Below are 26953 nucleotides of genomic sequence, written 5' to 3' on the forward strand. Positions count from 1 at the left end.
TCTTAATTTAGAAACTGTACTTGTGGTCGATCTCGAACACATGTTGTTGATGTGACGATGTATTATGAATTTTGCGGCTAGCTCCTCAAGATTGTAACTTGCTAACATAAATAAATTGTGTGTTCAGTCCCTGAACCCATTATGTGATAAATTAACTAAACTAAAAACTATAGTATGGCGACGAAGCCTGAACTGCATAATGTAAATAGGGATTAACCAGAAAAAGATATAGGTGAAGAATAACACCAGGTAACTGTAAAGCTGCCGCCTAGTTGGGTGGATGTGGAGCACATGACTGTAAAGCTGCCGCCCAGTTGGGTGGGTGTGGAGCACATGACTGTAAAGCTGCCGCCCAGTTGGGTGGGTGTGGAGCACATGACTGTAAAGCTGCCGCCCAGTTGGGTGGGTGTGGAGCACATGACTGTAAAGCTGCCGCCCAGTTGGGTGGGTGTGGAGCACATGACTGTAAAGCTGCCGCCTAGTTGGGTGGATGTGGAGCACATGACTGTAAAGCTGCCGCCCAGTTGGGTGGTTGTGGAGCACATGACTGTAAAGCTGCCGCCCAGTTGGGTGCGTGTGGAGCACATGACTGTAAAGCTGCCGCCCAGTTGGGTGGGTGTGGAGCACATGACTGTAAAGCTGCCGCCCAGTTGGGTGGGTGTGGAGCACATGACTGTAAAGCTGCCGCCCAGTTGGGTGGGTGTGGAGCACATGACTGTAAAGCTGCCGCCCAGTTGGGTGGGTGTGGAGCACATGACTGTAAAGCTGCCGCCCAGTTGGGTGGGTGTGGAGCACATGACTGTAAAGCTGCCGCCCAGTTGGGTGGGTGTGGAGCACATGACTGTAAAGCTGCCGCCCAGTTGGGTGGGTGTGGAGCACATGACTGTAAAGCTGCCGCCCAGTTGGGTGGGTGTGGAGCAAGACTAGTAACTGTGCGACTCTTCATAGATGTAAAGTGCCTTGTATAGTTACTGTTGTGAGCCTCTTGTTGAATCACTTGTGATACAAAAGATTACTGATGTGTGTATTTGTGTGGGTGATTAAATATGCATGTGTATGTATATATGTATATGTACATGTATGCATAAGTATGTGTACATTAATAATTTTGTAACTAGCGTCAAAAGATAGTTATTTGCTTCGCTGAACGAACTAGAGGGTTCAGTTCCTGAACCGATTATGTGCCTCTGTAAACCTTTACACCACCGCCCACGGGATGGGTATTATGGGGTGCATAATAAAGAAAGAAAATGAATGGACCGAACCCCACAATTCATTTAGCTAAGCAAGTTACAATCTTGATGAGCTAGTTACAAAATTCACTATAAGTCGTCATCATCATAAATGGGTTCGAGATCGACCACAAGTAGTGCATTACATAATTTATCAGTATTGTGCAGCCTGTGATCCCCGCCTGGCTGGATACTGATACCTAGGTAGTTTTCATGTGTCCGGACACAGGCGATAAGGTGGTATTATTTATTTAACTTAAGAGATATATATTTTTAAATGTTGTCACATTAACGGCTACATCTTCCTTTCTTCTGACATATAGATTTTTAAGATTAATTAAAATATATGGAAACTAATTATGCAATTTATTGGCTGGTGTGCAGGGCTTCACACTCTCAGAGCTAGCCATCAAGTAACTATCAAAACGCATATATCTTCGTTTTCACTTCAGTTATATTTATGACAAAGGATTTTAAATGTAGCCTATATTTCTACCTTTCTGATGACAAATACTTTCGTTAATTACAATATCTAGATCAAACTAACATTGATTTTCAAAAGGTTGTATATTTTCCATCAATGGAGAGCATCAGCCAAGAAGCCTTCTTTAAAATATGAATATCTTTCCTCACCCAATAAGATCTAATCTCTGAATAAAACGCAAAAAACGACTTGATTGTAACCTATCCACCGCTGCCCATTTGAAGGGGGAGAGGAGGTTATGTGTAGGATAAACATATCAATTGTGACACTAGCCCTCCATATATGTCAGTTGCTTAAATTATAAACTGTACTTGTGGTCGGTCTCGAGCCCATTGTTGATGTGACAATGTGCATTGACTTTTTAACTAGCTTATCAAGATTATAACTTGCTTGGCTATATGAATTGTGGGGCTCAGTCCCTGAGCCCATTATGTGCCTCTGTAACACTCCACTATCGCCCATAGGATGGGTATGGGGTGCATAATAAATGAACTAAACTAAGCTCTGCCTTTTTGATAACATATACAATTATAAGCTTTATTTGTGAATCTCAATTAATTAAATAAGGCGATGAGTCACAATAACGTGGCTGAAGTATGTTGACCAGACCACACACTAGAAGTTGAAGGGACGACAACGTTTCGGTCCGTCCTGGACCATTCACAATCGACTTGAGAATGGTCCAGGACGGACCGAAACGTCGTCGTCCCTTCAACTTCTAGTGTGTGGTCTGGTCAACTTAATTAAACAATATATCACAGAGCCTGTAGGGTTCGGTGAGATGAGCAAAGAGACATGGGAGATTTTACATAAGTACAGTGCATGGTAGTTTAAGTAGCGAACGCATGTCAACGAATAGCGAGTATATATAACAAAACTATTGTCCTATGAAGTCGATTTGAAGTTAGTGATAGACACCAATGTGTAGCCATCAATAATATAACCTCTCCCATTCTACCAATAACCGTTGGAGTGCCACAGGGCAGCATCTTGGGGGCTCTTCTATTTCTTATATACATCAATGGTCTGCCTAATGTGTCTAACATTCTGAAACCTATTTTGTTTGCTGATGATGCTACCCTCATCTACTCCAACCCCAACCCACATACACTAAATGATGTTGTTAATAATGAACTAAAAAAAGTCCACTTATGGATGCCAACCAACAAACTAACACTTAACATAGAAAAGACCTACTACATCCTATTTGGAAGCAAATCTACAAATGCAATTCAGCTTCAGATAGACAATGTAAACATTAGCAATAAAAATGATGGAAAGTTTCTTGGCCTATTCCTAGACAAGAGACTCAATTTCAATACCCACATACAACACATAACTAAGAAAGTCTCTAAAACAGTTGGCATACTCTCCAAAATCAGATATTATGTACCTAACTCTGCTCTCATCTCTCTATATTATGCACTAATCTATCCCTATCTCAACTATGGTATCTGTGCATGGGGTTCAACCACTGCAAACCACCTCAAGTCCATCATCACCCAGCAAAAATCTGCTATCAGAATAATATCAAATTCTGCTTTCAGACAACACACAGCCCCCTTGTTTAACTCCCTAAACATGCTAAACATAATCTCACTCCAAAAATTCTCTTGTGTCAACTACATTTACAAAACCCTGTTCTTAAATGCAAATCCTGCTCTGAAACTCTTCCTGGACAGATGTAATAGGACCCATTATCACCACACAAGAAATAAATATCTCTTTGATATCCCCAGAGTTAAACTTAATCTGTGTAAACACTCTATGCAAATAAAGGTACCCAGTTTATGGAACTCACTCCCTACTGAATTGAAAAGCTGTCCAACTTTTACATCATTCAAAATCAATACTAAAAGGTATCTAATTTCATCTTCATAGTTTTTCACTTTTTGCCTTAAAATTGCACTGTATCTATTGCTACCCAATCTCCCAACCTTTATGTTCCCAATTTGAACATCTTTACCATTGTGATCATTGCTGTCTTCTTATATGTGCTGCCAATCTGCTGTATGGTGTTTATAAATCTTGTTTATCTGTATCTTTTGCTACCCAGTCTCCCAATCTTTATGTACCCAATCTGAACATCTTTACCATTGTGATCATTGCTGTCTTATATGTGCTGTCAATCTGCTGTATGGTGTCTATTAATCTTGTTTAAATTACTAATCCAGCTGTCAATGTAATCAATCAGAGCTTTAATATAACAATGTGCTTTAATATACTTACTAAGCTCTCTCATCTCATTTTTCTCTTGCAATGTATCTTTGTCATTTATCAATTCTGATAGAAATTACCTACTTAAAATTATCTGTTAGATTAAGGACCTGCCCGAAACGCTGCGCGTACTAGTGGCTTTACAAGAGTGTAAATACTGTACTCTCCAATGTATTCTGACAAACCCAATGTACCTTCTTGTATATATATAAATAAATAAATAAAATAAATAAATTTAACTTCCAAACATATATTTTTTAATAAATGTTAAATGTTTTCTGACTAGTTATGTTAGATTTTATTAAAAATATGTATTCTACTTGTTAACATTATAATTTAAATTTGTGATAATTTGTGCAGAGAAGTGCGACAACTGGATATGCCAACAAACACTTTCCAAACAATGATATATCTTGGATAAGTCGCTCCACAACATTGACGCTTGGACCGTCGACTTCCTTTGATGCTACTTATTTACTTATTTCATAATGAAATTACATTAGTTTGGAGTAAATATATGTTTTCTCATGTTCTGCATTCAACACCCACATTATAGTGAGTATATATACCATATTACTTCATTACCTAAATAATGCTAGGAGGGTTTGAGTAGCTTTGGGTCTTTAGTGGACAGAATCCCCAATAGATGGGGCGAGAGTCGCCCCATCTCTCTCGCCCGAGGAAGAGTCGAAACTTAATTTAAAATTGATATATCTTTGTTCTCGAACATGATATATTTCATTTGGTGCAATCATAATAATGTTCATATCTCGGTCTTTCTGGAGGCATATAAGATTTTAGGCTTTATTAGCGTATCTTTGTTAATTATACAATATATCGGCAAGTGCGTAGGCGTCTGCACTCCATGCCCGACAAGCTACTGAGCGCTACTATAAAAACATATGTATCTTCACTTGAGCTATTAATATGTCTATTGTAATGTATTTAAAATGAAGCTCTTATTTCTATCTTGCTTAAGACATATAAAACATTTGTGTTTATTAACGAATTTACGTGAAATAAACATTGATCTGAGAGAGAGTTGCTCTGTCGTTCAGTCTGTACGGGGTGGGAGCTCCGTAATTTTTAAAATACATGTATCTTCATTAGAACTTTAAATATGTCTATGGTAAAGTGTTTAAAGTGAAGCTTATATGTCTGCCTTTCTTGAGACATATAAAACACATATTTTATTAACGAATTCACGTAAAATAAACATTGTTCTGCAAGAGAGTTGCTCGGTCGATCGATCTGTCTGGGGTAGGAGCTCGGCTATTATAAAAATACACGTATCTTCGCTTTAAATTTAAATATACCCATGGTAAGGTATTTAGAATGAAGCTTATATTTCTATCTTTCTTGTGACATATAAAATTCTTACGTTTATTAAGGAATCTGCGTGAAATAGGCATGGATCTGAGATGAATGCTGCGGTTTTCGAGCTCGACGCGCGACAATGGACGCCATACACATCCAGTGGGTGTTATTGGACCCCATACCCATTCTATGGGTGGTTGGAGCCCCATACTCATTCTATGGGTGGTTGGAGCCCCATACCCATCCTGTGGGTTGTAGTGGATGCCATACTCATCCTGTGGGTAGTATTGGACCCCATACCCTTCCTGTGGGTGGATGTGGTCCCCATACTCATCCTGTGGGTGGATGTGACCCTCATACCCATCCTGTGGGTGGTATTGGACCCCTTACCCACCTAACAGGTGGTAGTGGACAATATACCCATCCTAGCTATAGTTGGTATAGTAGACACAATAATATCCTGTTTGCAGTAGTTTACCCCATAGACATTCCAACGTAACATCGTTTTCTGTTAGCGTTCCTACAAAACATCCTTTAAAGATTTATAAAGCACAAACTATGGTATATAATATTGATTGGTGAAGCACTGTTATTTTATGTAATAATTTTTAGTGCTTATTATAATTTACTAAGAACAACTAATATTTCTCAAAACAAAACTACGAGCCTTCAATAGGAAGTAGCTGATCTGTAATATTCTAAGAGCATGGACAATAGTAGGTAAATTTCACAACCCATGTGGGATCTGAAAACTACAATTTTCCTTATAATTGAACCAATCACGACTATTCTGCTATCTAGGTTGACGGATGGATACTGTGAGACGTAAATTGGTACGTGAGGAAGAGTTTGGGCCTTAGAAAAAAAGTAACTGGGAATATATCACATATTTACTAATTCATATTCAACATATTGACTTTAAGCATTAAGTCATATATGTGCTGTCTTGTGTGAGAACGGGTTGTGTTTGATGAGTTTTCAGCACTGTCAACACAGCAGAGTTCACAGCATGATGAATTTTGTAGCAAGAAGCGTCGTTTCGTACAAAAAACATCGAGTTTTGTGCACAGCATCAAACCGTCGTTTCGTACACAGCATCGGCACACATGGATCGCAGATTCCTCAGTACACAGTTTGTCAGCACATAGCTGGGTAGCACATAGCATTAGTTAGCACACAGCATTGGTTAGCACACAGCATTGGTTAGCACAGAGCATTGGTAGGGCGCGCACAGACATCTCTTCCTCCTGGGCGAGACAGCATGCTTCTCTCTTGTTTTGAGCTGAACAAATACCTGCGTTCACAGTTCATCCTCGTCGCCAGTGTGGTGTTTGTGTGTTACTGAGGAAGTCTTGGTTGTAGGGTTGATATAAAGCCATTGCTTGGTTACTGACTTTAATACTTATAAACGATTGCATGACTAGTAGCTACCAAGCTGGTGGCGTCCTGTATGCTCTCCTTCTTCTTGAGAATAGGTGCAGTTTGCATGAAGGGGTAACCCTCCCAATGACTGCACCAGGACAGATGTAAGGAGACGCGTTGATGGTGAGGAGGAGAAGAAAGTCAAAAGCTGTAGATGTGATGGGCCGTAGAGAGAGGAGTGGCGACGAAAACAGAGGCGAACGTTAGAGGGAGACTCCCCGCACCGGGAGGCGGGGAGTCGTGGTCACGGCGGTCTGCTGATCCAGGCACGGCGTAGCCGTGTGCGCAAGACGGGAACTAATACTTCTCTGGAAACTTGCGTATCGGAAAGCACAAGCAGTACGCTTTCCAAATCACCCACAGGTCGGCGGGCAGCCGGCCATCAGGCAGTACCCTCACTGAGACATCCTATCCGGCACCCTATTAACAAACACCTTCTCAGACGATACCCAGATAGTGGACGAGCACCATGGGATCGGAGGCACCCAGGCATCCTGATAAGGGCCCAACTCCGGACCCTCACAGGGCACGACCCCAGCAGACGGGACTAGGCAACCACCAGACCGGGACAATGAAGGAGGGGGAACAGCAGGGGATGCAGGCATGGCAGCGACCCCACCACAGGGCACAGGAGCCGAGGCCCCCCGGCGCACATCTTTCCGCAACATCACGACGAGGTCCCAATCATCAGGGACAACCCCCCACTGCGGGGATCCAACAGCAGGTGACACAGGAAGGGGGACACAGGTAGCAACTTCGGAGCCCCGCACAGCACCATCATCCACGGCGGGGGACGCCAGTTGAGCACCATACTCCCCCACCTCCTCCCAAGGCACACCACGAAGGGGAGACACACTCCGAGCCCGCCGCGAACGCTTCGAGACAGGCCGCACCACACCACGCCCAGCAGGCCCCTCCGCAGGCACGGCCACCATCTTTACATCCACACAGGCCACACCCGCACCGTCCGAAGAGTCCACAGAGGCCACATCACCCACACTGTCTACATCATCCACGGAAACAGCCTCAGAACACCGACGTGCACGCTTCTGCAAAGGAATGGAAAGAGCAGAACTACAGTCGTTAACACACACAGGCACGGCAGGCCCCTCACCTTGCCGAAGCACTCCCTCCAAAACAGCAGAACCCGCGTCCCCGGGAGCCGTTACCACATCCACAGGCGGGGGTGGGACATGAACCTCCATCGGGACACCCTTCACTACACGCAGCGCAGGCGACGCCCCGTCACCCTCACACACCGGCTCAACAACCCCAGGGGCCACAGCAGTCACCTGACGTGTCGCACAGGCCAGAGAACCCGCCTCAACAGGCGGAGCAGCAGACAGGCAGTCAGGCGCCTCAGGCACAGCACCCACACCGTCCGAACGCAACAGGGGCGGAAAATCCTCCGCACGAAGAACATGCACCCGACCAGTTGCTCCCACGTCGCAGCCAGATGACCCTCGTGACCACACCGATAACAGATGCGCGGTTGACCCCGGTACTGGCAGCGGAGCATGTAACCCAACACGGACATCGACGACCGTACACTACACTTCAGCGACATCGTCAGGGTGCGGGAGCCGTCAAGCATACCAACACAGTGCTCGGCAACGACCTTATTCCATCGAATACTTAACACAGCCCCAAACCGTTCGAAACAGGAGGTTAAAAAGTCGTCCTGAAATTCGAAGGGGGCACCATGCACCGTCACAGATGTCAAGGTGACACTGAGATTCACTACCTTAACGGAGCCAGCAGTATCAGGGAGAGGGTAAACACGCCCCTCACACCGCTCGAGAAACGCCTGAAAGGCAGCCTGGAGGCGGAACTTGACTACAGCACGGTGGCCCTGAAGCAGCTGGATGCCCACCAGGTCCGACAGCTCCACATGCAGCACGTCCACCAGGGCGACACCAACCAATGGATGGTCCACCGGCACCGTAAACGCCAGACCAGCTGACAGCGTCCTCGTCATTGGAGGGCGAGACATCCCCATGGCTAAGCAAACATCACCCTGTCAGTGGCAAACCACCACCAGCAGGGCAGTATGCTCTCCTGTTTACCTCTCTGCTGGCGTCTGAGCCGCAGCACATACAAACGGATGGTACCGTTTTCTATGAACATGACAAGTACTTCCTATCAATCTACGAAATAGATTTGTCATGAGCCGTAAAAAGGTTATTGGACTACTCCGCAAACCAAATGGCATTATTTTGAAATGAAAATGACCATTGGGAGTACTAAAGGCTGTCAATTGTTTACTTTCCTCATCAAGGGGGATTTGCCAGAATTCCTGCAACAAATCTAATGTTGAGAATACTTTATTTCGATCAATACTTTGCAACAAATTATTTAGAACTGGAAGTGGGAAACGATCAGGTATCGTTGCTCTGTAAAGCTTCCGATAATCGATTAGAGGTTTCCAAGTCCCATCTCGCTTTGGTACAAGAATCAATGGAGCGTTCCATGGCGAATTACTCAATTCAATTACATCACTCTGTAACATTTCCTCTATGAGTCTATCAGCTTCTGCTCTCTGAGAATGGGGAAGACGGTAAGCTGGTACATAAATAGGCGTAGTTCCTTGTTCAAGGGGAATTTTATGTGTAATAAGAGGAGTGAGACCTAACTTTTCTCCTGGTAGAGCAACAACGGCTCTATTCCTGTTCAAAATTTCCAAAAGCTGAGCCACAGAGTCAGGAAAATCAGTAGGACTGAGATGTTGCGCTTGCACCTCTGGCTGAGATCCCTGTTCTCCTGGTGTGAGAGTACAAACAGTATGATCCATGGAGACATCATCCACAACTCGCACCGGTAATGAGTAATGGGCAAAATCTACAACATGGGTGCCAGACTGGAGATAGATGTCGGCATTACTAGTGTTTGCAATAAATAATGTAACAGTACCATCCTGCACTGTGTGCCAGGAGGGTTCAACAAACGTACCATTCACTTTACATGTTTCACTTTCCGCAATCACATCCGACAACTCAGGCACTCCCTGAACCTTAACTCTTATTCTGGTGAGAGAATGAGAGTGCAGCACAGTGTCAGTAGCCGTGGAACCACTGACTTCAGAGATGGAAACTGCCAGGCGAGCGAGACAACGAGAATCCGTTAGGGCGTCCCCTTCCAGAAAGTCCCGATACTCACTCTTCCTAGCAACTGTACAAGTACGATGCATCAATCGAGCGCCCGTTTTCTCGGGTATGCTACCACGACAAGGATCTGACAAACCTATGCTAGCAAGGCGGGTGTCAACAAAATTAACGTAGTCTGATTGGAGGTTGAACTCGTGGCCCTGTCGATACATGCTACACAAGGGTATGACGTGGTCTTTGATACTAAAGTTCCAACGATGGGGAAACAATGCAATATTTTCATCAATCATTGTGTACAGACCTAAGAGAATGTCTCCAGGAAAATGAATAATGTCAACAACTAAACATGTTATAGACAATGTGCCATCATTTAACTTGAGTGGGAGGTCAATTTCACCCTGAACTTTTACTTTATTTCCTGAAATACCACTTAGAAAAGGTATGGGTGACTGTTTTAAAGTATTACTTCTCTTGACTTTGAATTTGCTAGTAACACTATCAACACAATTAATGCACAATGAAATTACTTTGAGAAGCATGAATGTTGAAATCACTCAGGGAACTGTGGGAGTGGAGTACTGAACCAGCTCCAATATTTAAGTCACTGAATGGTTAATTCATAAGATATTGTGGATATATTTACGTTAAACCTCTTTAAAACATAGCACACGATATCTTAGTTCTTAATTACTTAACTGAGGGCTGCATGATTTGCAATATAACAGTGGCCAACACGAAAAAAACGGCGACAAGGCGTGTGAAAAGGCACATGCACGGTTTGTTTACAATCTGGTGCGACGGCAGCGCTCCTAGCGGCAGTGGCACGAAGCTCGGGAGACCCTACACTAGGAATTGATGTTGGGAGCGCGAAGATAAACTCTGAGACCATGATATTGCGTCGATGGCGGTGGAGGAAGCACGATTTGCTAGGCAGGAGTTCACAGCAAAATGATGTAGCAGGGGGCTGACACGGTGGTGAGAGGAGGCAATGTGGCGCTGCGGCGTCTTGACTGGGAGCTGGCGACGCTAGACAGATGGTTGTAGTCCTTTTTTCGGCAATTGTTTCTCAATAAATTGCACAACACAGCTGCAGAGCAGTTGAAGCTGTAGAAGATAATTGCAATAGCTGGAACGGTACAGGCAACACACAAGGCTTGTTGATGTGGGCTTGGGTGGCGGTGGTGGGTGCAGGTTCCCACGTGGCGCGAGATTCAAAAATGGCTGGTGCGGGAATCTTCCTTTCTCCTCACTGATGAATTAGCGTTCTCACAAGAAAATGTTGACCCTTACTTCTGAGACGTTGACCTGGAGTAGTGGTTGATGGCAGGACCCCGATCTGGCACAATATTTGATGCGTGGGTGGCAGGATGGCGTTGGTGGCGACTGGAACATGTGGCGATGTGGGTACTTGAATTTTCGTTTCCAGAAAAAATAATTCTAGATCCCACTGCTGCTACCAGTATTCGTTGTCTTGTTTGGTTGAATGTTATACACAGTTGGCACTTCTGTAGTTTTATTGATTAAGACAGCAAGGTGTATAACTGGCCAGCCGAGGTCCTAACCTACTCTGGGTCTGTGAGAGAACTGAGCCTGCTGCAAGCACGGCTGGTGCTCCTCTGTCTGGCGTGACGTCAGAGGCCTACTCGCCTGTGATTGGTTATGTCTCAACCGCCATATAAATTTGAGTATAACATACCACCTGCTAGGTATACAACCTGCTGTGTATACCACCTGCTGGGTATACCACCTGCTAGGTATACCATCTGCTAGGTATACCAACTGCTGGGTATACCACCTGCTAGGAATAACACCTGCTGGGTATACCACCGGCAAGGTATAACACCTGCTGGGTATACCACCTGCTAGGTATACCACATGCTAGGTATACCAGCTGCTGGGTATACCAGCTGCTGGGCATACCACCTGCTGGGTATACCGCCTGCTGGTTATACAACCTGCTGGGTATACAACCTGCTGTGTATACAACCTGCTGCGTATTCAACCTGCTGGGTATACCACCTGCTGGGTATACCAGTTGCTGGGTATACTACCTGCTTGGTATACCACCTGCTGGGTATACTACTTGCTGGGTATACCACCTGCTGGGTATACTACCTGCTGGGTATAATACCTGCTGGATATACCACATGCTGGATACACCACCTGCTGGGTATACTACCTGCTGGGTATACAACCTGCTGGATATACCACCTGCTGGGTATACGACCTGCTGGATATACAACCTGCAGAGTATACCACCTGCTGGGTATACTACCTGCTGAGTATTGTACCTGCTGGAGATACCACCTGCTGGATATACCACCTGCTGGGTATACAACCTGCTGGATATACCACCTGCTGGCTATACCACCTTCTGGATATGCCACCTGCAGGGTATACCATTGGCTGAGTATACCAGCTGCTGGGTATACCACCTGATGAGTATACCACCTGATGAGTATACCACCTGATGAGTATACTACCTGCAGGGTATACCACCTGCTTGGTATACTACCTGCTGGATATACCACCTGCTGGGTATACTACCTGCTGGGTATACAACCTGCTGGATATACCACCTGCTGGGTATACTACCTGCTGTGTATACAACCTGTTGGGTATTCAACCTGCTGAGTATACTGTCTGCAGGGTATACCACCTTCTGGGTACACTACCAGCTGTATATAATACCTGCTAGGTATACCATCGGCTGCGTATACTACCTGATGGGTATGCCATCTGCTTTGTATACTATCTGCTAGGTATACTACCTGATGGTATACTACCTGCTGGGTATACTACCTGCTAGGTATACTACCTGCTGGGTATACTATCTGCAGGGTATACTACCTGCTGGGTATATTTCACGATGGGTATACCATCTGCTGGGTATAATACCTGCTTTGTATACTATGTGCTGGGTATACCATATAATAGTTGCAAGTTATCATGGTGAGCAAAAATAGTTGCAAGTTATCCTAGTGAGCAAGATGAACTCTAAATATCGCAGTGAGTAATAGGGGTTCAGATTATCACGGTGAGCAATAAGGGCTCAGATTATCACGGCGAGCAATAAGGGCTCGAATTATTCCGGTGAGTAATAATATGCTCGTATGATGGTGAGCAACAAGGAGCTCATATGATGAGCATCAAGGGGCTCGTATGATGATGGAGAGCAACAAGGGGCTCATATGATGAGCAACAAGGGGCTCGATGATAATGGTTAGTGACAATGTGCTCGAATTAGCGTGGGGAGCAATAAGGCGTTCAATTATCGTGGTGAGCATTAGACATTTGATTTATCATGGGGGAGCAATAATGGGCTCGAATTATCACGACGAACAATAATGCGCTTGAATTTCCCTAGGGAACAATAATACGCTCACATGATGATGGCGAGCAATAATATGCTCGAGTGATCATCATGAGCAATAGGCTCAAATGATCATGTTGAGCAACAATGTGCTCGAATTAGCGTGGGGAGCAATAAGGCGTTCATATATCATGGTGAGCATTAGGCGTTTGAATTATTGTGGGGAGTAATAATAGGCTCAAATTATCACGGCAAACAATAATGTGCTCAAATTATCATGTTAATTCACAGGTGAGCAGTTGATTCTACTCGTTTGTTTAGGTTAAATAATTGCAGGATCTTTCTTGAGGGATAACTAAGCACAGAATCAATTGAAGATTTATGGGTGAGCAGTAAGCCTACTCGTATTAAGCATGTTAAGTCACAATTCTTAAAGTTTAATATTAATTCATTAAATGATGGGAAACCTAAGGTTGCTGGAAAAAATTAATGTTGTTACTACAACCAATCTTGCTTGGAAGATAATTTGTAATGGATTATCCCAACTTATACGTTTCACGGTTTAATAGTTCTGTTATATGTTCACTTACAAATTTGCAAGTTTGCAATCTTGCTCGTGCTGCGCTTCTACAAAAACGTTCCTAAGTTTGCCGAAAAGAAAACAGCTCAGTCAAAACTAATGCAGGTAAATCACTAGAATCCTAGTGCAGAAAACTTTGATTAAATATAGTTGTCTGGTTAAGACTGATATAAGGTTTTCTTGGGAGACCTTAAGTGCTAGATTATTTTGGGCCTTGGACTGGACTTTGGTCCTGGTGAATTTGCAGGTATAGAAGTTTCTTGATGACTTCATGGGACTGCTAGATTCATTGGGTGCTAGAATCTCTAGTTTAATTTTATTAATTTACATGGGGAGACTGAGTGTGGTCAATTATTATTGTCGAAAATAATTCTGGGTCTACAGTGGAGTCAGAGACTTGGTCGCTGTGACATGCACCTGTTAAGGCTGCAGACCACTGATTTTCCACTGAGATTCATAGAAACATCTCGGCGAATATTAATTGTACCAGACTCAATCTGGGTTTATTACTCAGCTGGATTTCTCCTTTAGGCTTGTTGCTGGAGAATTAATTTACTGCTGATTATTTTTTATTAATATTGTTGTTATCAGGCATAGGCTTGTTCGGGTTTAAAAGTTTACCTGTAAGTAGGTAGCCACCTTCAGATTTGAGCAGATTCATGCTCTGTTTTTTAACATGACCATTAATAAACTGGTAGTAGTAGTCTGCTCCTACTAGTAGATTTACATTGTTAAGGCGGTCAGACATTAGCTGGTTGTCAGCCAATTTAATTTCATTTTCCTGTTGGAATTTGGCTGTGTACCCTAGACCCTAAATATTTAGGTCAAATGGGATTTGATCTACAACTATGGCCTGAATAGACCTGACATAACCACCTAGGCGTACGAGCGGTTGTACTAATGAGTATTCTTGGGGTTCTCTATTTATCATGAACCCTGACAGGTTTAATTTTACCTGTATGATTGTTTTTTATTTAAATGCCTCTGCCGCTTTCTGGGTAATGAAGACTTTCTGGGACCTTTGATCGAATAGGCCTCGAATGAAAATCTTGGCCTCTTTATTCTTTACTTGAAGTTGGGCAGTGGACACTATTGCATCAGCTTTAGATGCTGGTGATATTACGCTGTAAATTTCTCGTACCTTACAGCACTGTACATGTGTAGATTCTCTACCTCCTACCCAAGAGTTGGAATAATTTGATTTGACAAATTTGCACAATGCAGCATGATGTTTGCCCCTTCTACATCTATTGCAGGTGTTCAGTGGGGTTTCACAGCTGTTAGTATTATGTGGTTTGAGACACCTTGTACATTTGTGTAACTGTTGGAGTCGTCTGACTCTGGTATCTTTATTAGGATAATTTGTACAGAGAATCTTTTTGATGACAAAACAAACATAACCCCCCAGCCTGCAGCATGTTTAATATTCACTGGTTTAGGTGAAACATTGTCTACAGGTTTTGAAGGCTTTGTTGCTTGCATGTGTTTATTAGTTTGTCTCTTGTGAGTACTTGTTGTATTTTTGGGAGTAATTATTGGGTTCTTGGGAGCACTTATTAGACTCTTAGGTCTCACTGATAAATCAGTATTTGACCTGTTGGTTTTACATTGATTATTAGTACCCTTGTTTCCTAATGACTGCGTCACTTTAGAAGTTTCAATTAAGGAACTTGATGTGGGTACAGTGTCTGTGGATTCAGAATAAGCATTGAGTGCCTGTTTTGCTTGTTTATTATTTACTATATGAAACAAACTTGTTAATATATCCTGCATTGACAGGACATGTCCATTCTGGTATGAATGTAATTCATTTAGCACCTAGCTAGACAGTTTTCTCTGGATTATAATTTCAGTCATTCAATCAGCAGTAGGTTGATCCACTTCACTGCTGAAGGATCATAACAGTGACTCGAGCTGTAAACTAAAGTCTTGTAAGGAGTCAACTGATTGATCTGGTTGAGATCAGTCCAGTTGCTGGTGCACGAGATTTATGATAATCTTCTCATTGTCAGCACTTGTTGGAACTGGATGGCTTGATTAATGCTAATAGGTTCAGCATCACCTCTATGAGGCTAGTTTAAGTGATTAAGACCATCAATAATTTTGCTTAGCCTCAGCTTTAATTTCAGCTTCAGCTTTTACTTCAGGTTCAGCTTTTAATCCAACGTCAACTGCTGTTGCAGCTACAGCTGCATCGTCATCTTCTGTTTTAGCTTCACTGTCTGTTGCAGGTTCATCTTCAATTGCAGCTTCACTTGTTTCTCTGGGGTTCATTTGGGAGGCTTATTAATTTAGTAGCATCATGTATTGAATTTACAGAATCCATAGAGTATATGGATGAGTTTTCTGAAAATGGTTCTGATTCTGTTAATGTACTATTACGTGAAGTTGTATTATATGAGACTGTAGAAACTGAAGGTTTAACTACAATTATGGATCCAGTGTAAAGATCTAATTTTATTAGAGGAATATCCTCATCTTGAGGTAGCTCATTTATTTTATCTGAAGAGCTGGGTACTTGCTTTGGTATAGGTAAACTTTGAAGGTGTTCCAACCCAGTAGAAACATTTTGTGTTGCAAGCACTTTGTAATAATGATCTAACTTGGGCTGAATTTTGTCTTCATATTTGGCAAGGTCAGATTCAATCAAATCTATTTGATCTAGGTCAGTATTACCGGCAAGAAGTATATGTCTATAAGACTCAATTATTCCCTTTACTAGGTCAAATTTTTGGCAAGCCACCTTTGTGGATATTCCTAGCCAGATGATGTGAACTGGATCTGTTTCTAACCAGTTGTCACATTTGTTGAGCAGCCTTGTCAAGTGAGCTTGAAGGTCTTTCAAGATTCTTCCAGTTTTTTCTGGTGTAGCCATGTTGGCTGAGGGTGTGAGATTTTTTTCTACGCCTACCTCCCTTAAGAGGTGGACTACAAGTTTAAAGGCTGCTCACGGCAGTTAAGCATGAGTCCAATAGAAAAAGGAAAAGCGGGAGCAAACCGCCAGGTTTCCACCACTAGGGTGAAAACCTGTCCACATAGGCCGCTGGTTCCTCCTAGTTAAACAGGACGTTAAAACTAATAAAGGGTAACCGACGGGTTTTCACAATCAAATATTTATATTTGATGTGGCGCTATGAATTGGAATTCGAATTCCCAAGAACAGCCGTCATATCAAAAGATCACATCAACATTCAATCGTATAAAGCAGAGCATGGGTGGAAAAGAATGGTTGAAGGGTTGACATCAAAGACCGTTTTCTATAAAATAAACAATTTATTAATAACAAGAGACTAAACTACTACATTATCGAGCTTACATTACGTTAATGTCCATCCAGTGGCACGATAACAAACAGCTAAATAGCAACCCTTGCTGTGCGGCTGCATACTGAACTAACCTGAACACAAGTGTGCCCACTGACGATGCAATATTGCAAATCAAAAAAATATCACAGACTAAGTTACACTTCAGAGTGACTCGTTACGTTAATGTCCATCCAGTGGCAATTGCAACACAGCTATTCAACAGCCCCTCGAGAAATGACAGCAGTCTCCATCTTGCTGACACTTCGGGCTGACCAGTGAACTAACTGAACAATGATGGATGCCCACTGATGACAAGCTTGCAATCAATATTGTCACGGCTTCACGGTAACAGATACTATAATCACAATCTTCAGGGTCCTCCAACCATAACAGGAATGACCCCCGTAACTTGGCGGGTAGTCCAACAGTGACTGCCCCTATCACAACCTAATGTGAACACTCTTTGCAACCCCCTGCAAGGAGTTGCATTGTAAACAGTAAACAAAGCCAGGCAAGGTGAGATTCTGAGACACAGCTCTAGCAATCCCTAAGTTACTTTACTCTCGTCACCAGACGATAAACAAAAGAAATTGCCTTAATCAATTACAAAATTGATTATGTGATTAATTACGTTAATTGACTGATCACAGCAGTCAGCAACAAAGTACTACGTTAATCACAAACAATTGTCTCTCTTAGACAACAACATGATGGTACTCTACGTTAATCATTAACACTTGTTTCCTTTATCAGAAGTCATCTTGTTAACAATAACTCAAAGTCTCTCTTGTATTACATCACACTTGACTCCTTGCAAGTATTCAGTGAGTAATTCTTAATTAAAGTCGAACGGACCACTAATTACATCCCAATTGAGTTATGTTAACTAAGCCTACCCTAACTTGGTAGCTTCTCAACAGTCTATGTCAAAATTTACTTTAATGAGTGTTAATTACCCTAATTAACCCCGAGCAATTAATTAACTGTCACCAGGACCGATAATTAATCATACATAAATACGTCTCACTCCGCACTGCCTAAGCAGGTCTCATCAAACACTGTGAATTCACGGCAGAGGAGTTAATTACTCCCCTAATTAACATGAGTGCATCTTAATCCACTGTCATCAGACACGATATGATCAATATAACTATTTATGCTAGCTCCATGATCTCGCTTTACCGAGTCATCTGAGTCCTCAAGACTCCAGACGTTAATTACTCCACTAATTATCATGAGCCACTAATTGCTCTACCCCAGAAAGGTAATTAGTCTCGAGCAAATTACGTTAACACAAATACTGACAGACTCTGACAGATCCTCTCCCACTACGTGAATTCATGATGAGAATGCTAATTACATAATTAGCTAGAGTGGTCAATTAGTTGTCACACAAACAATTAATTGCACTGGAAACGTATCTCAATAAGCTCAACACTGCTCTCCTTAACAGCTCTCACTCACTCAACAATAAGTGTGCACCCCTTATCCAGTTAATTACCCTATAATTAACTTGCTGAATCCTTAAGTCCTCAACACAACTTAAAAAAACAAAGTAACCCCAGTGTTACATAGGTCACACTTACAATGGCATGCATAACAACATAAATGCACAGCCCACATACGGTTGCGGCTACTGCAACTCGTTAATTGCTCTACCCATACAGTAATGATAGACAGTTAGGCACAACAAGAGTATACTAATATTACTGCCCCCCTTATCTTGCAACCGTTGCAAGGGACTACTGTGAGCAATCACAACTACTTTAGCAAGGCAATTTACGTTAATATAAAACAACGTCGCTACGCGGACAGCTGGCGTTAATTCTCTTAATTTGGCAATTAACAAATAAATTGCCTGCTCTCATTAAGTACTGTGAATTCCCCTGAATACTCAAAGGGGTCCCTTAAAGCCTCAACACAGTTCCTAGGGCAGTAATATTGTATACCTGATAACAACATTGCACAAACCTACAGCATAATGATGCCGTCAGCATACCCCACATGCTAATGACATCATTAGGCAATCAGACAGCAATCTCATCTACTGACTCACCACACAACACAGTACATAACATGCAAATGAACACATGGAAATGGCATTCACATAATCAATGAAAATTATATCACCAGATAAATGTATCCATAACTACACAGACCTCAGGGTATCCACTGACATCCCTGCAACACTGGCCTGCCTACCTCTGCAATGATATAATTAATATGTGGCACTATGGCATTAATCGAGTCTGAACGATTATATAGAATCGACAGACTGGATCACTTATATGATAAATCTCTACACTGACTGGTTACATACTCGAGTCAGTCTACACCAGGGGTGGGCAACCTTTTTGAGAGTGCGTGCCAAAATCAGCCAAGACTCTGACACAAACTTTTTCCACGTGCCAACCATTTTTTTTTAGAACATATTTGGTATCTCTTAAGAACTTTTTAAACAAAAAAAATAATAAATTACCTCAGTGCAGTAAAACATAGTATAAAAAAAAACAGATTTTTTTTTTATTTAACCTTCAGAAGTACATTTCAACAGCCTTTAAGCTTTTGTGACTTTAATAGAATACAACAGATAAAAAACTTGTTGACTCCTTTTATATACTGTCAGTGAGACTTCTGCTGCTGCATAACTGATGACAGAGATTTTACATCGGGTTTATATTTAGTAACATTGAGAGATATGCATGCAGCGCTAGTTTCATCTGTCATGCTACTCCTGTTACGAGACTTAGCAAAGTTCATAATTGAGAACAAAGATTCGCAAGCATATGTAGACGAAAACATGGTTAGCAATGCTGTTGCAAGGTTTTTTAAACAGACATAATTTTCTGGAATAGTATTCCAAGTCCTTAATACTTCGTTTTCCGCATTTCTCTTTGTTACTTTCATCTCTAATCTCTCTCTTTCAATATTTTCCAAGTCAACTCTAAGGTCAACAAATTTCTGCTTCCAAATTGAGCTACTCTGAAATTCAATCAACTGCATCTCAAAATCATCCATGTCTATCCATAAAAACATTTGCAAGTTTAGTTCATCCATTTTGATGCTGTCTGGAAACTTGATGAACTTTACTGTGTCTTCCAGTTCTCTGAATTTGGCAAATCTTGTAGAGAACTGCCAAACTGTTGACTCGATAATGTTTACAAACAGCTTTTGAAGACATTTGTGGTCTGTTCTGTCATCTTTTAGATCACTGATGTACCTCTTTAGGTTTGGAAAGTATCTAAATCTCTCATTATCTACATCCTTCTTAAAAACTTTAAGCTTCATTTCAAAAGCTTTTATGTAACAAAACATAACATCAAGTGTCTTACCAGAGCCCTGTAACTTAATATTCAATTCATTTAAATGTTCACAAAAATTTGCAAAAAACATCAGTTTACAAACCCACACGATGTCAGAAAATTCATGGTATGACACTTGTTGGTCGTTCAAATAGAGCTAATTTCATCTAAGCATTCATTAAATCGTTTCAGAACCAAGCCTCTGCTAAGCCAACGAACACAAATTCATCAACACAAATAGAAAAAAACTTGCATGAAGACAAATCTTTTGTCAATTGTTCAGCTGTATTTCTTTCCAACTTAAGTATCCTATTTTTAACTGTTTTCCTACTCACAGGCAAATCTTTAATGCGCTGAATAATCTTTTTCTTTTCTGAAAAGTTGTCAAAAAGAAAAGGTGCACATTTTAGCCAAGCTTCTTTAATATACTCCCCATCACAGAGAGGCTTTCCGTGTTGGGCAATAACTTTTGAAACTTCAAAACTAGCAGCAACTAAGTTGGAACTGGGCCTACCTGAAATATAATTCATAAAAGTTTCAACTTGTGTTTTTGTCTTGCTCAGTTCACGAGAAATTAATTCTCTTTGTTCCTCCTCAGTTTTATTGCTTAAGTTCTTATGAACATTTTCAAAATGTCTCTTTACAGAAGAAGTTCTACAAACAACTGTGTCAGAACAGAAAATGCATAAAGCTATATCATCCTTCTTAATCATGCCAAACTTTTCAGTCAGTATTCCTTAAATTCTCTAATATCCTCTTCATTTGACTGACATCGTTTCTTAGCTGGTGGTGGTGACATTCTGTACAATCTGTAAAGGGCATGAAATTAAAATAAGTAATATATTGATATGCATGGAAGAGAAGGAAGATCAAAAGTAAGTCAAAATAGTATATAATGAGTAACTCCAATGAATAGCAATGATAACGGATTGTGTTGTCGTTGTGAAGTGCAATGACGAGAAATGAATTAGCCTACTTCTACTGAAATGCGAGTATTTAAAGAATTATTTATTTCCTGTTAATATTATAGCACACAAACTTTGTAGTAAAGTATATGTACGTTTATTCTAATACCAATCAATAAGTTTAATAAGCCAATGTTTGAGGTAAGCGTGACGAGACAATGAACATAATAAAAATCTTCAGAGGATTTTTTTTTCTTTTATGAAAATTCGAGGGTTTTCTTTATTTTACATAATTCCAGAAACAACACCAGCAGCCGCTTATCACAAAGACACTACTTCCTAGGCATTGAGTACTTATGCCAAGAGTTTATAAGACTTCACTTGGTTCGATAGACAAAACCCGTTTTTGTGTGTTTGTGTGGTGTGTTGTGGCGAAACATCGTTGAGTCGGTGACATCTTGCTTATGTCAGCTCTGTTCTTAGGGAGCAGGCGAGCGAGTACGTGTGAATTTAAGGATTAAGACTATTCTTACAATGACATTGAGTTTCACAAAGTTATTGATTTATAAGGGGAATAATTTTCACCTGGAGATGAAGTACTGACCTTCTTCTCGGGGAGGAGGCAAGTGAGCAACTTTGAGAAACACTACGAAGCAAGACTGCGAGAGAGAGTTACGAGTCTGAGATCGTCTGAACATGTGTTCATTACGGGGACTTCATGGGGGTGGGGGACTGTAGATTTCACTGGTTATATTACGGCCGTCAATGGAGAGAAGGGGAGAGGATAAGAATTATTATCTTTAGCTTTCGAAGGTGAAGATGCTTTAGATTTAGATAGTAAAGTGAGTTTAATTAATATGCGTCAAACTGAAGTCGGGCGGCATTCAAAAACATGAGGTTTAGGGGGGGGGAGATGTTGTGGGGGTTTAAATTCAAAGTTTACGAAATTAATTTTTAAAGGTGGGCAGGCATGGCGTATTTTGCCTTCGCAGATATGATTGTCAGTGTACACTATGGTTATGGGTGCAGCCTTTAGGTTAGAAAGGCTTATTACATAAAATATGAGCCAAAGTAAATAGAGGGGAATCATCATACATCGGCATGATCGATGACGTAAAAAAGGAAAGTAACTATGGCAACAAGATCAACTTCTTTTTCTTGAGACCTCTTTAGCTTCGTAGAGCTTAAACCTCTTCACCACCAGGACGTACATATACTGTCATGGCATGTTAGCTTATACCCCAAGGAAAGTAGTTTTTTTTGTCTGTGCTTAGGGTAACATGTGCTTGCATCTGTGCTTAGGGTAACCTATGCTCTTGCTTGCCAGAGACAAGTCATCGGCGTGCCAAGTTTGGCACGCGTGCCAGAGGTTGCCCACCCCTGGTCTACACACATTATATATAACTATATATATAACTACTTGTATGGTACCGTGTACAACATCCATCTCCAGGTACATCCCAACCAGTCACCTGGACGTCAGTACAGACAACTGTCTCTCAGCTGCTTCCCTAGCCTGGCAGGGCTATGGGACAACACAGCTTTTACCAGAATTTCCACTAGTCCTGAGACACTGTTACACTATGATTATTGTACTCACATTTACTCATATCCTCAACAATCATTTCATTTTCCCGGTCACTACCTCACTGGCTGTAGAACGCCTAGCTCGCTCCTCGTGCGTCGACTAGGTGTGGCCCTAGGATGTCCAGAGAAAGTGGCCAAAGCATGTGGCCACCGCGTGGCCCTAAGGGGGGTGGGGGTGGCCACGAGTAGTGCGGGACGTCACAGCGCCCCACCCGGGCTGAGCTGGCACGCGGGGGTGGCACTGAGGTGGCGCGGGGGTGGCCTGGGGTGGCCGGCACGCGGGTGGCCTAGGGGTTGGCCGGCGCATGGGTGGTGCGCACATGAGACTTGCCTCGGGCTGGCTGGCTGCCGCCTACAGTCATACACACGTGGATGGGGGATCACCTACAACCCCACCATACCAGAGCATGCCTCACTCGTACACTGGGGTGACAATGGCCCGTGGCATCACCACATGGCAGACCAAACAAGGTGGAATTTAAAGTCCAACAGGGGCCTGTAATATCACCAAAATTACACTGCCCATATTCCACCAATTGTCCATTAACACTCGACAGGATACTCGGACCCGATGTGATCAATCTGCTACACCATGAGGCCTGCCAGCTGCCTCATGGTGAACACTGTAAACTGTCTCTTAGCTTGTTACTGTTCCTTCCGTACTCATTGGCCCCAATTTCACGCAAATTTGGCCTTGACACAACCCAGGATGGCAGGAGTGCCCTGCACAACGAGTAATCAGGATGACACAGCGATTAATGGGGGTGGAGGTGGCAGCCTGCCACCTCCACCCAAAGTCACCTTCTCAGCTTGCCGCCCAGCTGAAACTGACGATTTGGCGGGCTAGGAAAACTCAAATGCCCATCTCTCCCCCCCCCCTACCTTGTCTTGACCAATCAGCACAAAGCCGGCACAACTCAAGGTGCCTCTACCAAAAACAGCTGTTCACACCAAAACTCAGCTAGGGCCGAGGATGCCGCCACCAATCACATGCGCCCCTCACCCAGTGGCGTCCTGTGACGTCACAAGAAGGGGGAGGCCTAAAGACAGTGGCGCAATGTCTCACATAGTGGGGGGGGGGGGGCGACGTTCACCCCACTGTCCCCCTACCTCTAAAAATCCGTTGAGACAAATATCCTCTCATACCACTTCACTCTCAACTCTCATCCCATTTCACAGAAACAGGAAAAACTCTGTAACTCTCTCTACAGTGCAATCACAGACTTCTAATTAGTCTTAAATGATAGTCCATAACACGAGCTTTCATCCAACACCCCATAAGTGTATGTTAGTTTGAAAACTTCTTGTCTAGAGTCCCTAGAGCGATTGCCTAATCTAGAAAACTAGGAAAACTAGCTGAGGGAATCTTCATTCCTTCACAATGCGTTTCAGCCATATAGGTCTTATATAGCTATTTATTGACAGCTATGGTACTTTCTCGCATATGTAGAGCAGGTATGGTTATTATTAGCCTAATATTTAATTTCTTGGTTAAGCTGTTTTTTAATTATACCTCGTTAGACTATTAGCTAACCTACCTAACAGGATTAGCTAAGATCTGAGTGATACTTGAGTGCCACTATGGTAGTATGTCCAGTTAGCTCTTAAATTATCACCATTAGTTGGTATAGTGACACTTTAGTAGCAATCAAAAGGTACACGAAATAATGGGAAATTACACAATTAATACGAATAGGTCCCACCCTGCTCGGATCAGCACAATGTAAAATAATATATATACACCAGTACTGTCTAGCACAGGTCTAGTTAAATTTTATCCTACCTAGGAAAATAGCTAAATAGTTTAAGCTGAATTTGTACATACCTGAGTACAATTACAGTCTAAAATCCTACCCCTTTAGGTTGTCATAAATACACAAATGGTGCAATAATGTGAATATAATTGTTCTGTGTTTTTGGGAGTTTTGTGTAATTTCATATATAGTATATATATACACTTGTAGGAAATACGTGTATAAGAAATTTAATTAACACAAGGTTATTAATTGTTGTCTGGCAGGTATTTTACTGCTGTATATAATATCCTAACACCTGACAATACTTTCTGAAGAGTATAATGTTGTCAGGGTTAGTAAATGGTTAATTGAATATAATTAATTATATAGGACCAGTAATTTGGGTTAATATACTGTATCCGTAAAATGTATGGGTTTTAATATTAATTATGGTTTATCCGGTCCGAAGTTGACCAAAAAGGGTGTGCGAATATATGGCTCTAGAATATTAATAATAATAATGATTTTTATAATATCGAAGGACCACTCCCTTTATGGGAGTAATGAATATATTAATTGTAATGAATTAGAGAACCAGTGATCTATGAATCTCGAAAATAATTAAAAATATAATGCGAGAGCATTAAGTGAACTGTAGAATAATAATTAAATTATAGAGCCAAATCCCTCCACATTCTTTGGGGGTGTTGAAATAGTAGAAAGAAACTAATCCGTCACTTCCAAAATAAATAGATGCTAATATGCATCAAATTGAGTTTTTGGCCATTGAGTTTTCAAGAATAATTACATGGAAAAAATATAAATGGTTAGTAAATATATGATCTTATATTGAAGATCAATAATTAATTAAATGTTAATAATATATTACATAAGAAATGAACAGCAGCTTAGGTGTATTTGAAAAATTGATGTACGCATCAGGACAGTCACGTCAAGAATACTCTTCCAAACAGGCTGTCTTAGACCACGCGTTAAGGTGGAGGGTATCTCCCGCCTTGTCGCTATGGCACAAGCTGAAATACGGTCAAAACTGTAAGATATGCCTAAACTAACTTAGATTCACACCTATTTCTGAATGAGAATGAGAACACGATCTAGCATGGGACTCACCTTTTGTTATTTTGATTCCATATATATTGACGTATTAATATTGAAGACGAGCAACCTACAAGTTTGATAATCTGTGGACACAATTTACCAAATGTTAGTAGCACTTATCGTAATTATGCTCGCCGAGACGAGTGTCTGATAGATCAGGAGTTCATTCCAGTACTCCGACATCCTCTGATGCATGGATGACGCAAATACGGGCTGGTGAAATACGCGAGCTCCTAGACACAGCTTGTTGCCAGAAAATATGGCTGCCGTCGCTCTCCTCCTTCCATCTCGGGCACGTGCAATAGCTCCCAGTGGGGGCCTCGAGCCTAAACTACGTTATTCATTTAATTTTAGGTATGGGAGGAAGTGGATATGACGAACATTTACGTCAGAAATAAATTTATTATGTTGCAGTATATTTTCTCGTAATTCAAGTGAATTAATTTAGACTGCGCTAAATAAACGAGAAAGATTTAGAGGGGAAATTATTTTACATTACAATATTATTCACTGGAACAGCTAATCTAGCTGGATAAATGAATTACAGTAAACGGTAATATACTAATTAAAGTAAACTCATTAATAAACGATTATCCTTAATAAACGAAAGTAATTAACTGGACTCTATTTGATCCACAGATATGTTTAAAATATTCCCTGTGGCGGACTTTCTGGTGCGACGTTGACATAAATACTTGAAAATTTTGGCGTGGTTATTACGCAGTAGGGAATATATTAATATTATTACACTACTAGTAAGAAGTATTTCTAAATATAATTGTTAGTAAAAGAAATTTTATTAAAGTATTAAATATTAAGAAATAAGCATTGGATATTTCCAACACCACCTGCTGGGTATTGCCGCAGTACCTGCACACGTCACTCTCTTGACTCACTGACGAAAGTTTTGTCTCTAACGATAGCTTCTGACCTCCTAATGACAGTTCCTGATTCACTGATGATAAATTCTGACAGATTGACAATAGTTTCTGACCAAATGGCGCGTGATCTTTACACACTACTGCACCCATCCCGCTGATGACAGCTTCTGTCCCAATGACAACAGCTGCTACTACATGTGATGTTCATCTGTCCCTTGTTTCATCTTTCTTTCATGTATGTGATGTTGATCTTGTCTTTCCTTGTATCTCACTTCATTAATGTGGTTGCCAACCCCCTGGTCTTTCAGCAGCTTTATGCAGAGTTGGAGAACTTTTATTCCACGCTGGCTCTGCATTATACAGAATATATCCTCACCCTCTTTTAAAAATAAATATATATATATATATATATATATATATATATATATATATATATATATATATATATA

General features: G+C 41.6%; 1 long non-coding RNA gene and 1 pseudogene across 1 annotated transcript in view; one reads left to right on the forward strand and one right to left on the reverse strand.

The window, feature by feature from the left end:
* LOC138360900 (uncharacterized) overlaps positions 1-26953 on the forward strand; it is a 151667-nt gene that overhangs the window by 115383 nt on the left and 9331 nt on the right. The gene's annotated exons all lie outside the window — the stretch shown is intronic.
* On the reverse strand, positions 20465-26654 carry LOC138360902 (EPM2A-interacting protein 1-like; annotated as a pseudogene).

Source organism: Procambarus clarkii, unplaced genomic scaffold (genome assembly GCF_040958095.1).
Source record: "Procambarus clarkii isolate CNS0578487 unplaced genomic scaffold, FALCON_Pclarkii_2.0 HiC_scaffold_129, whole genome shotgun sequence".
Classification (NCBI taxonomy): domain Eukaryota; kingdom Metazoa; phylum Arthropoda; class Malacostraca; order Decapoda; family Cambaridae; genus Procambarus; species Procambarus clarkii.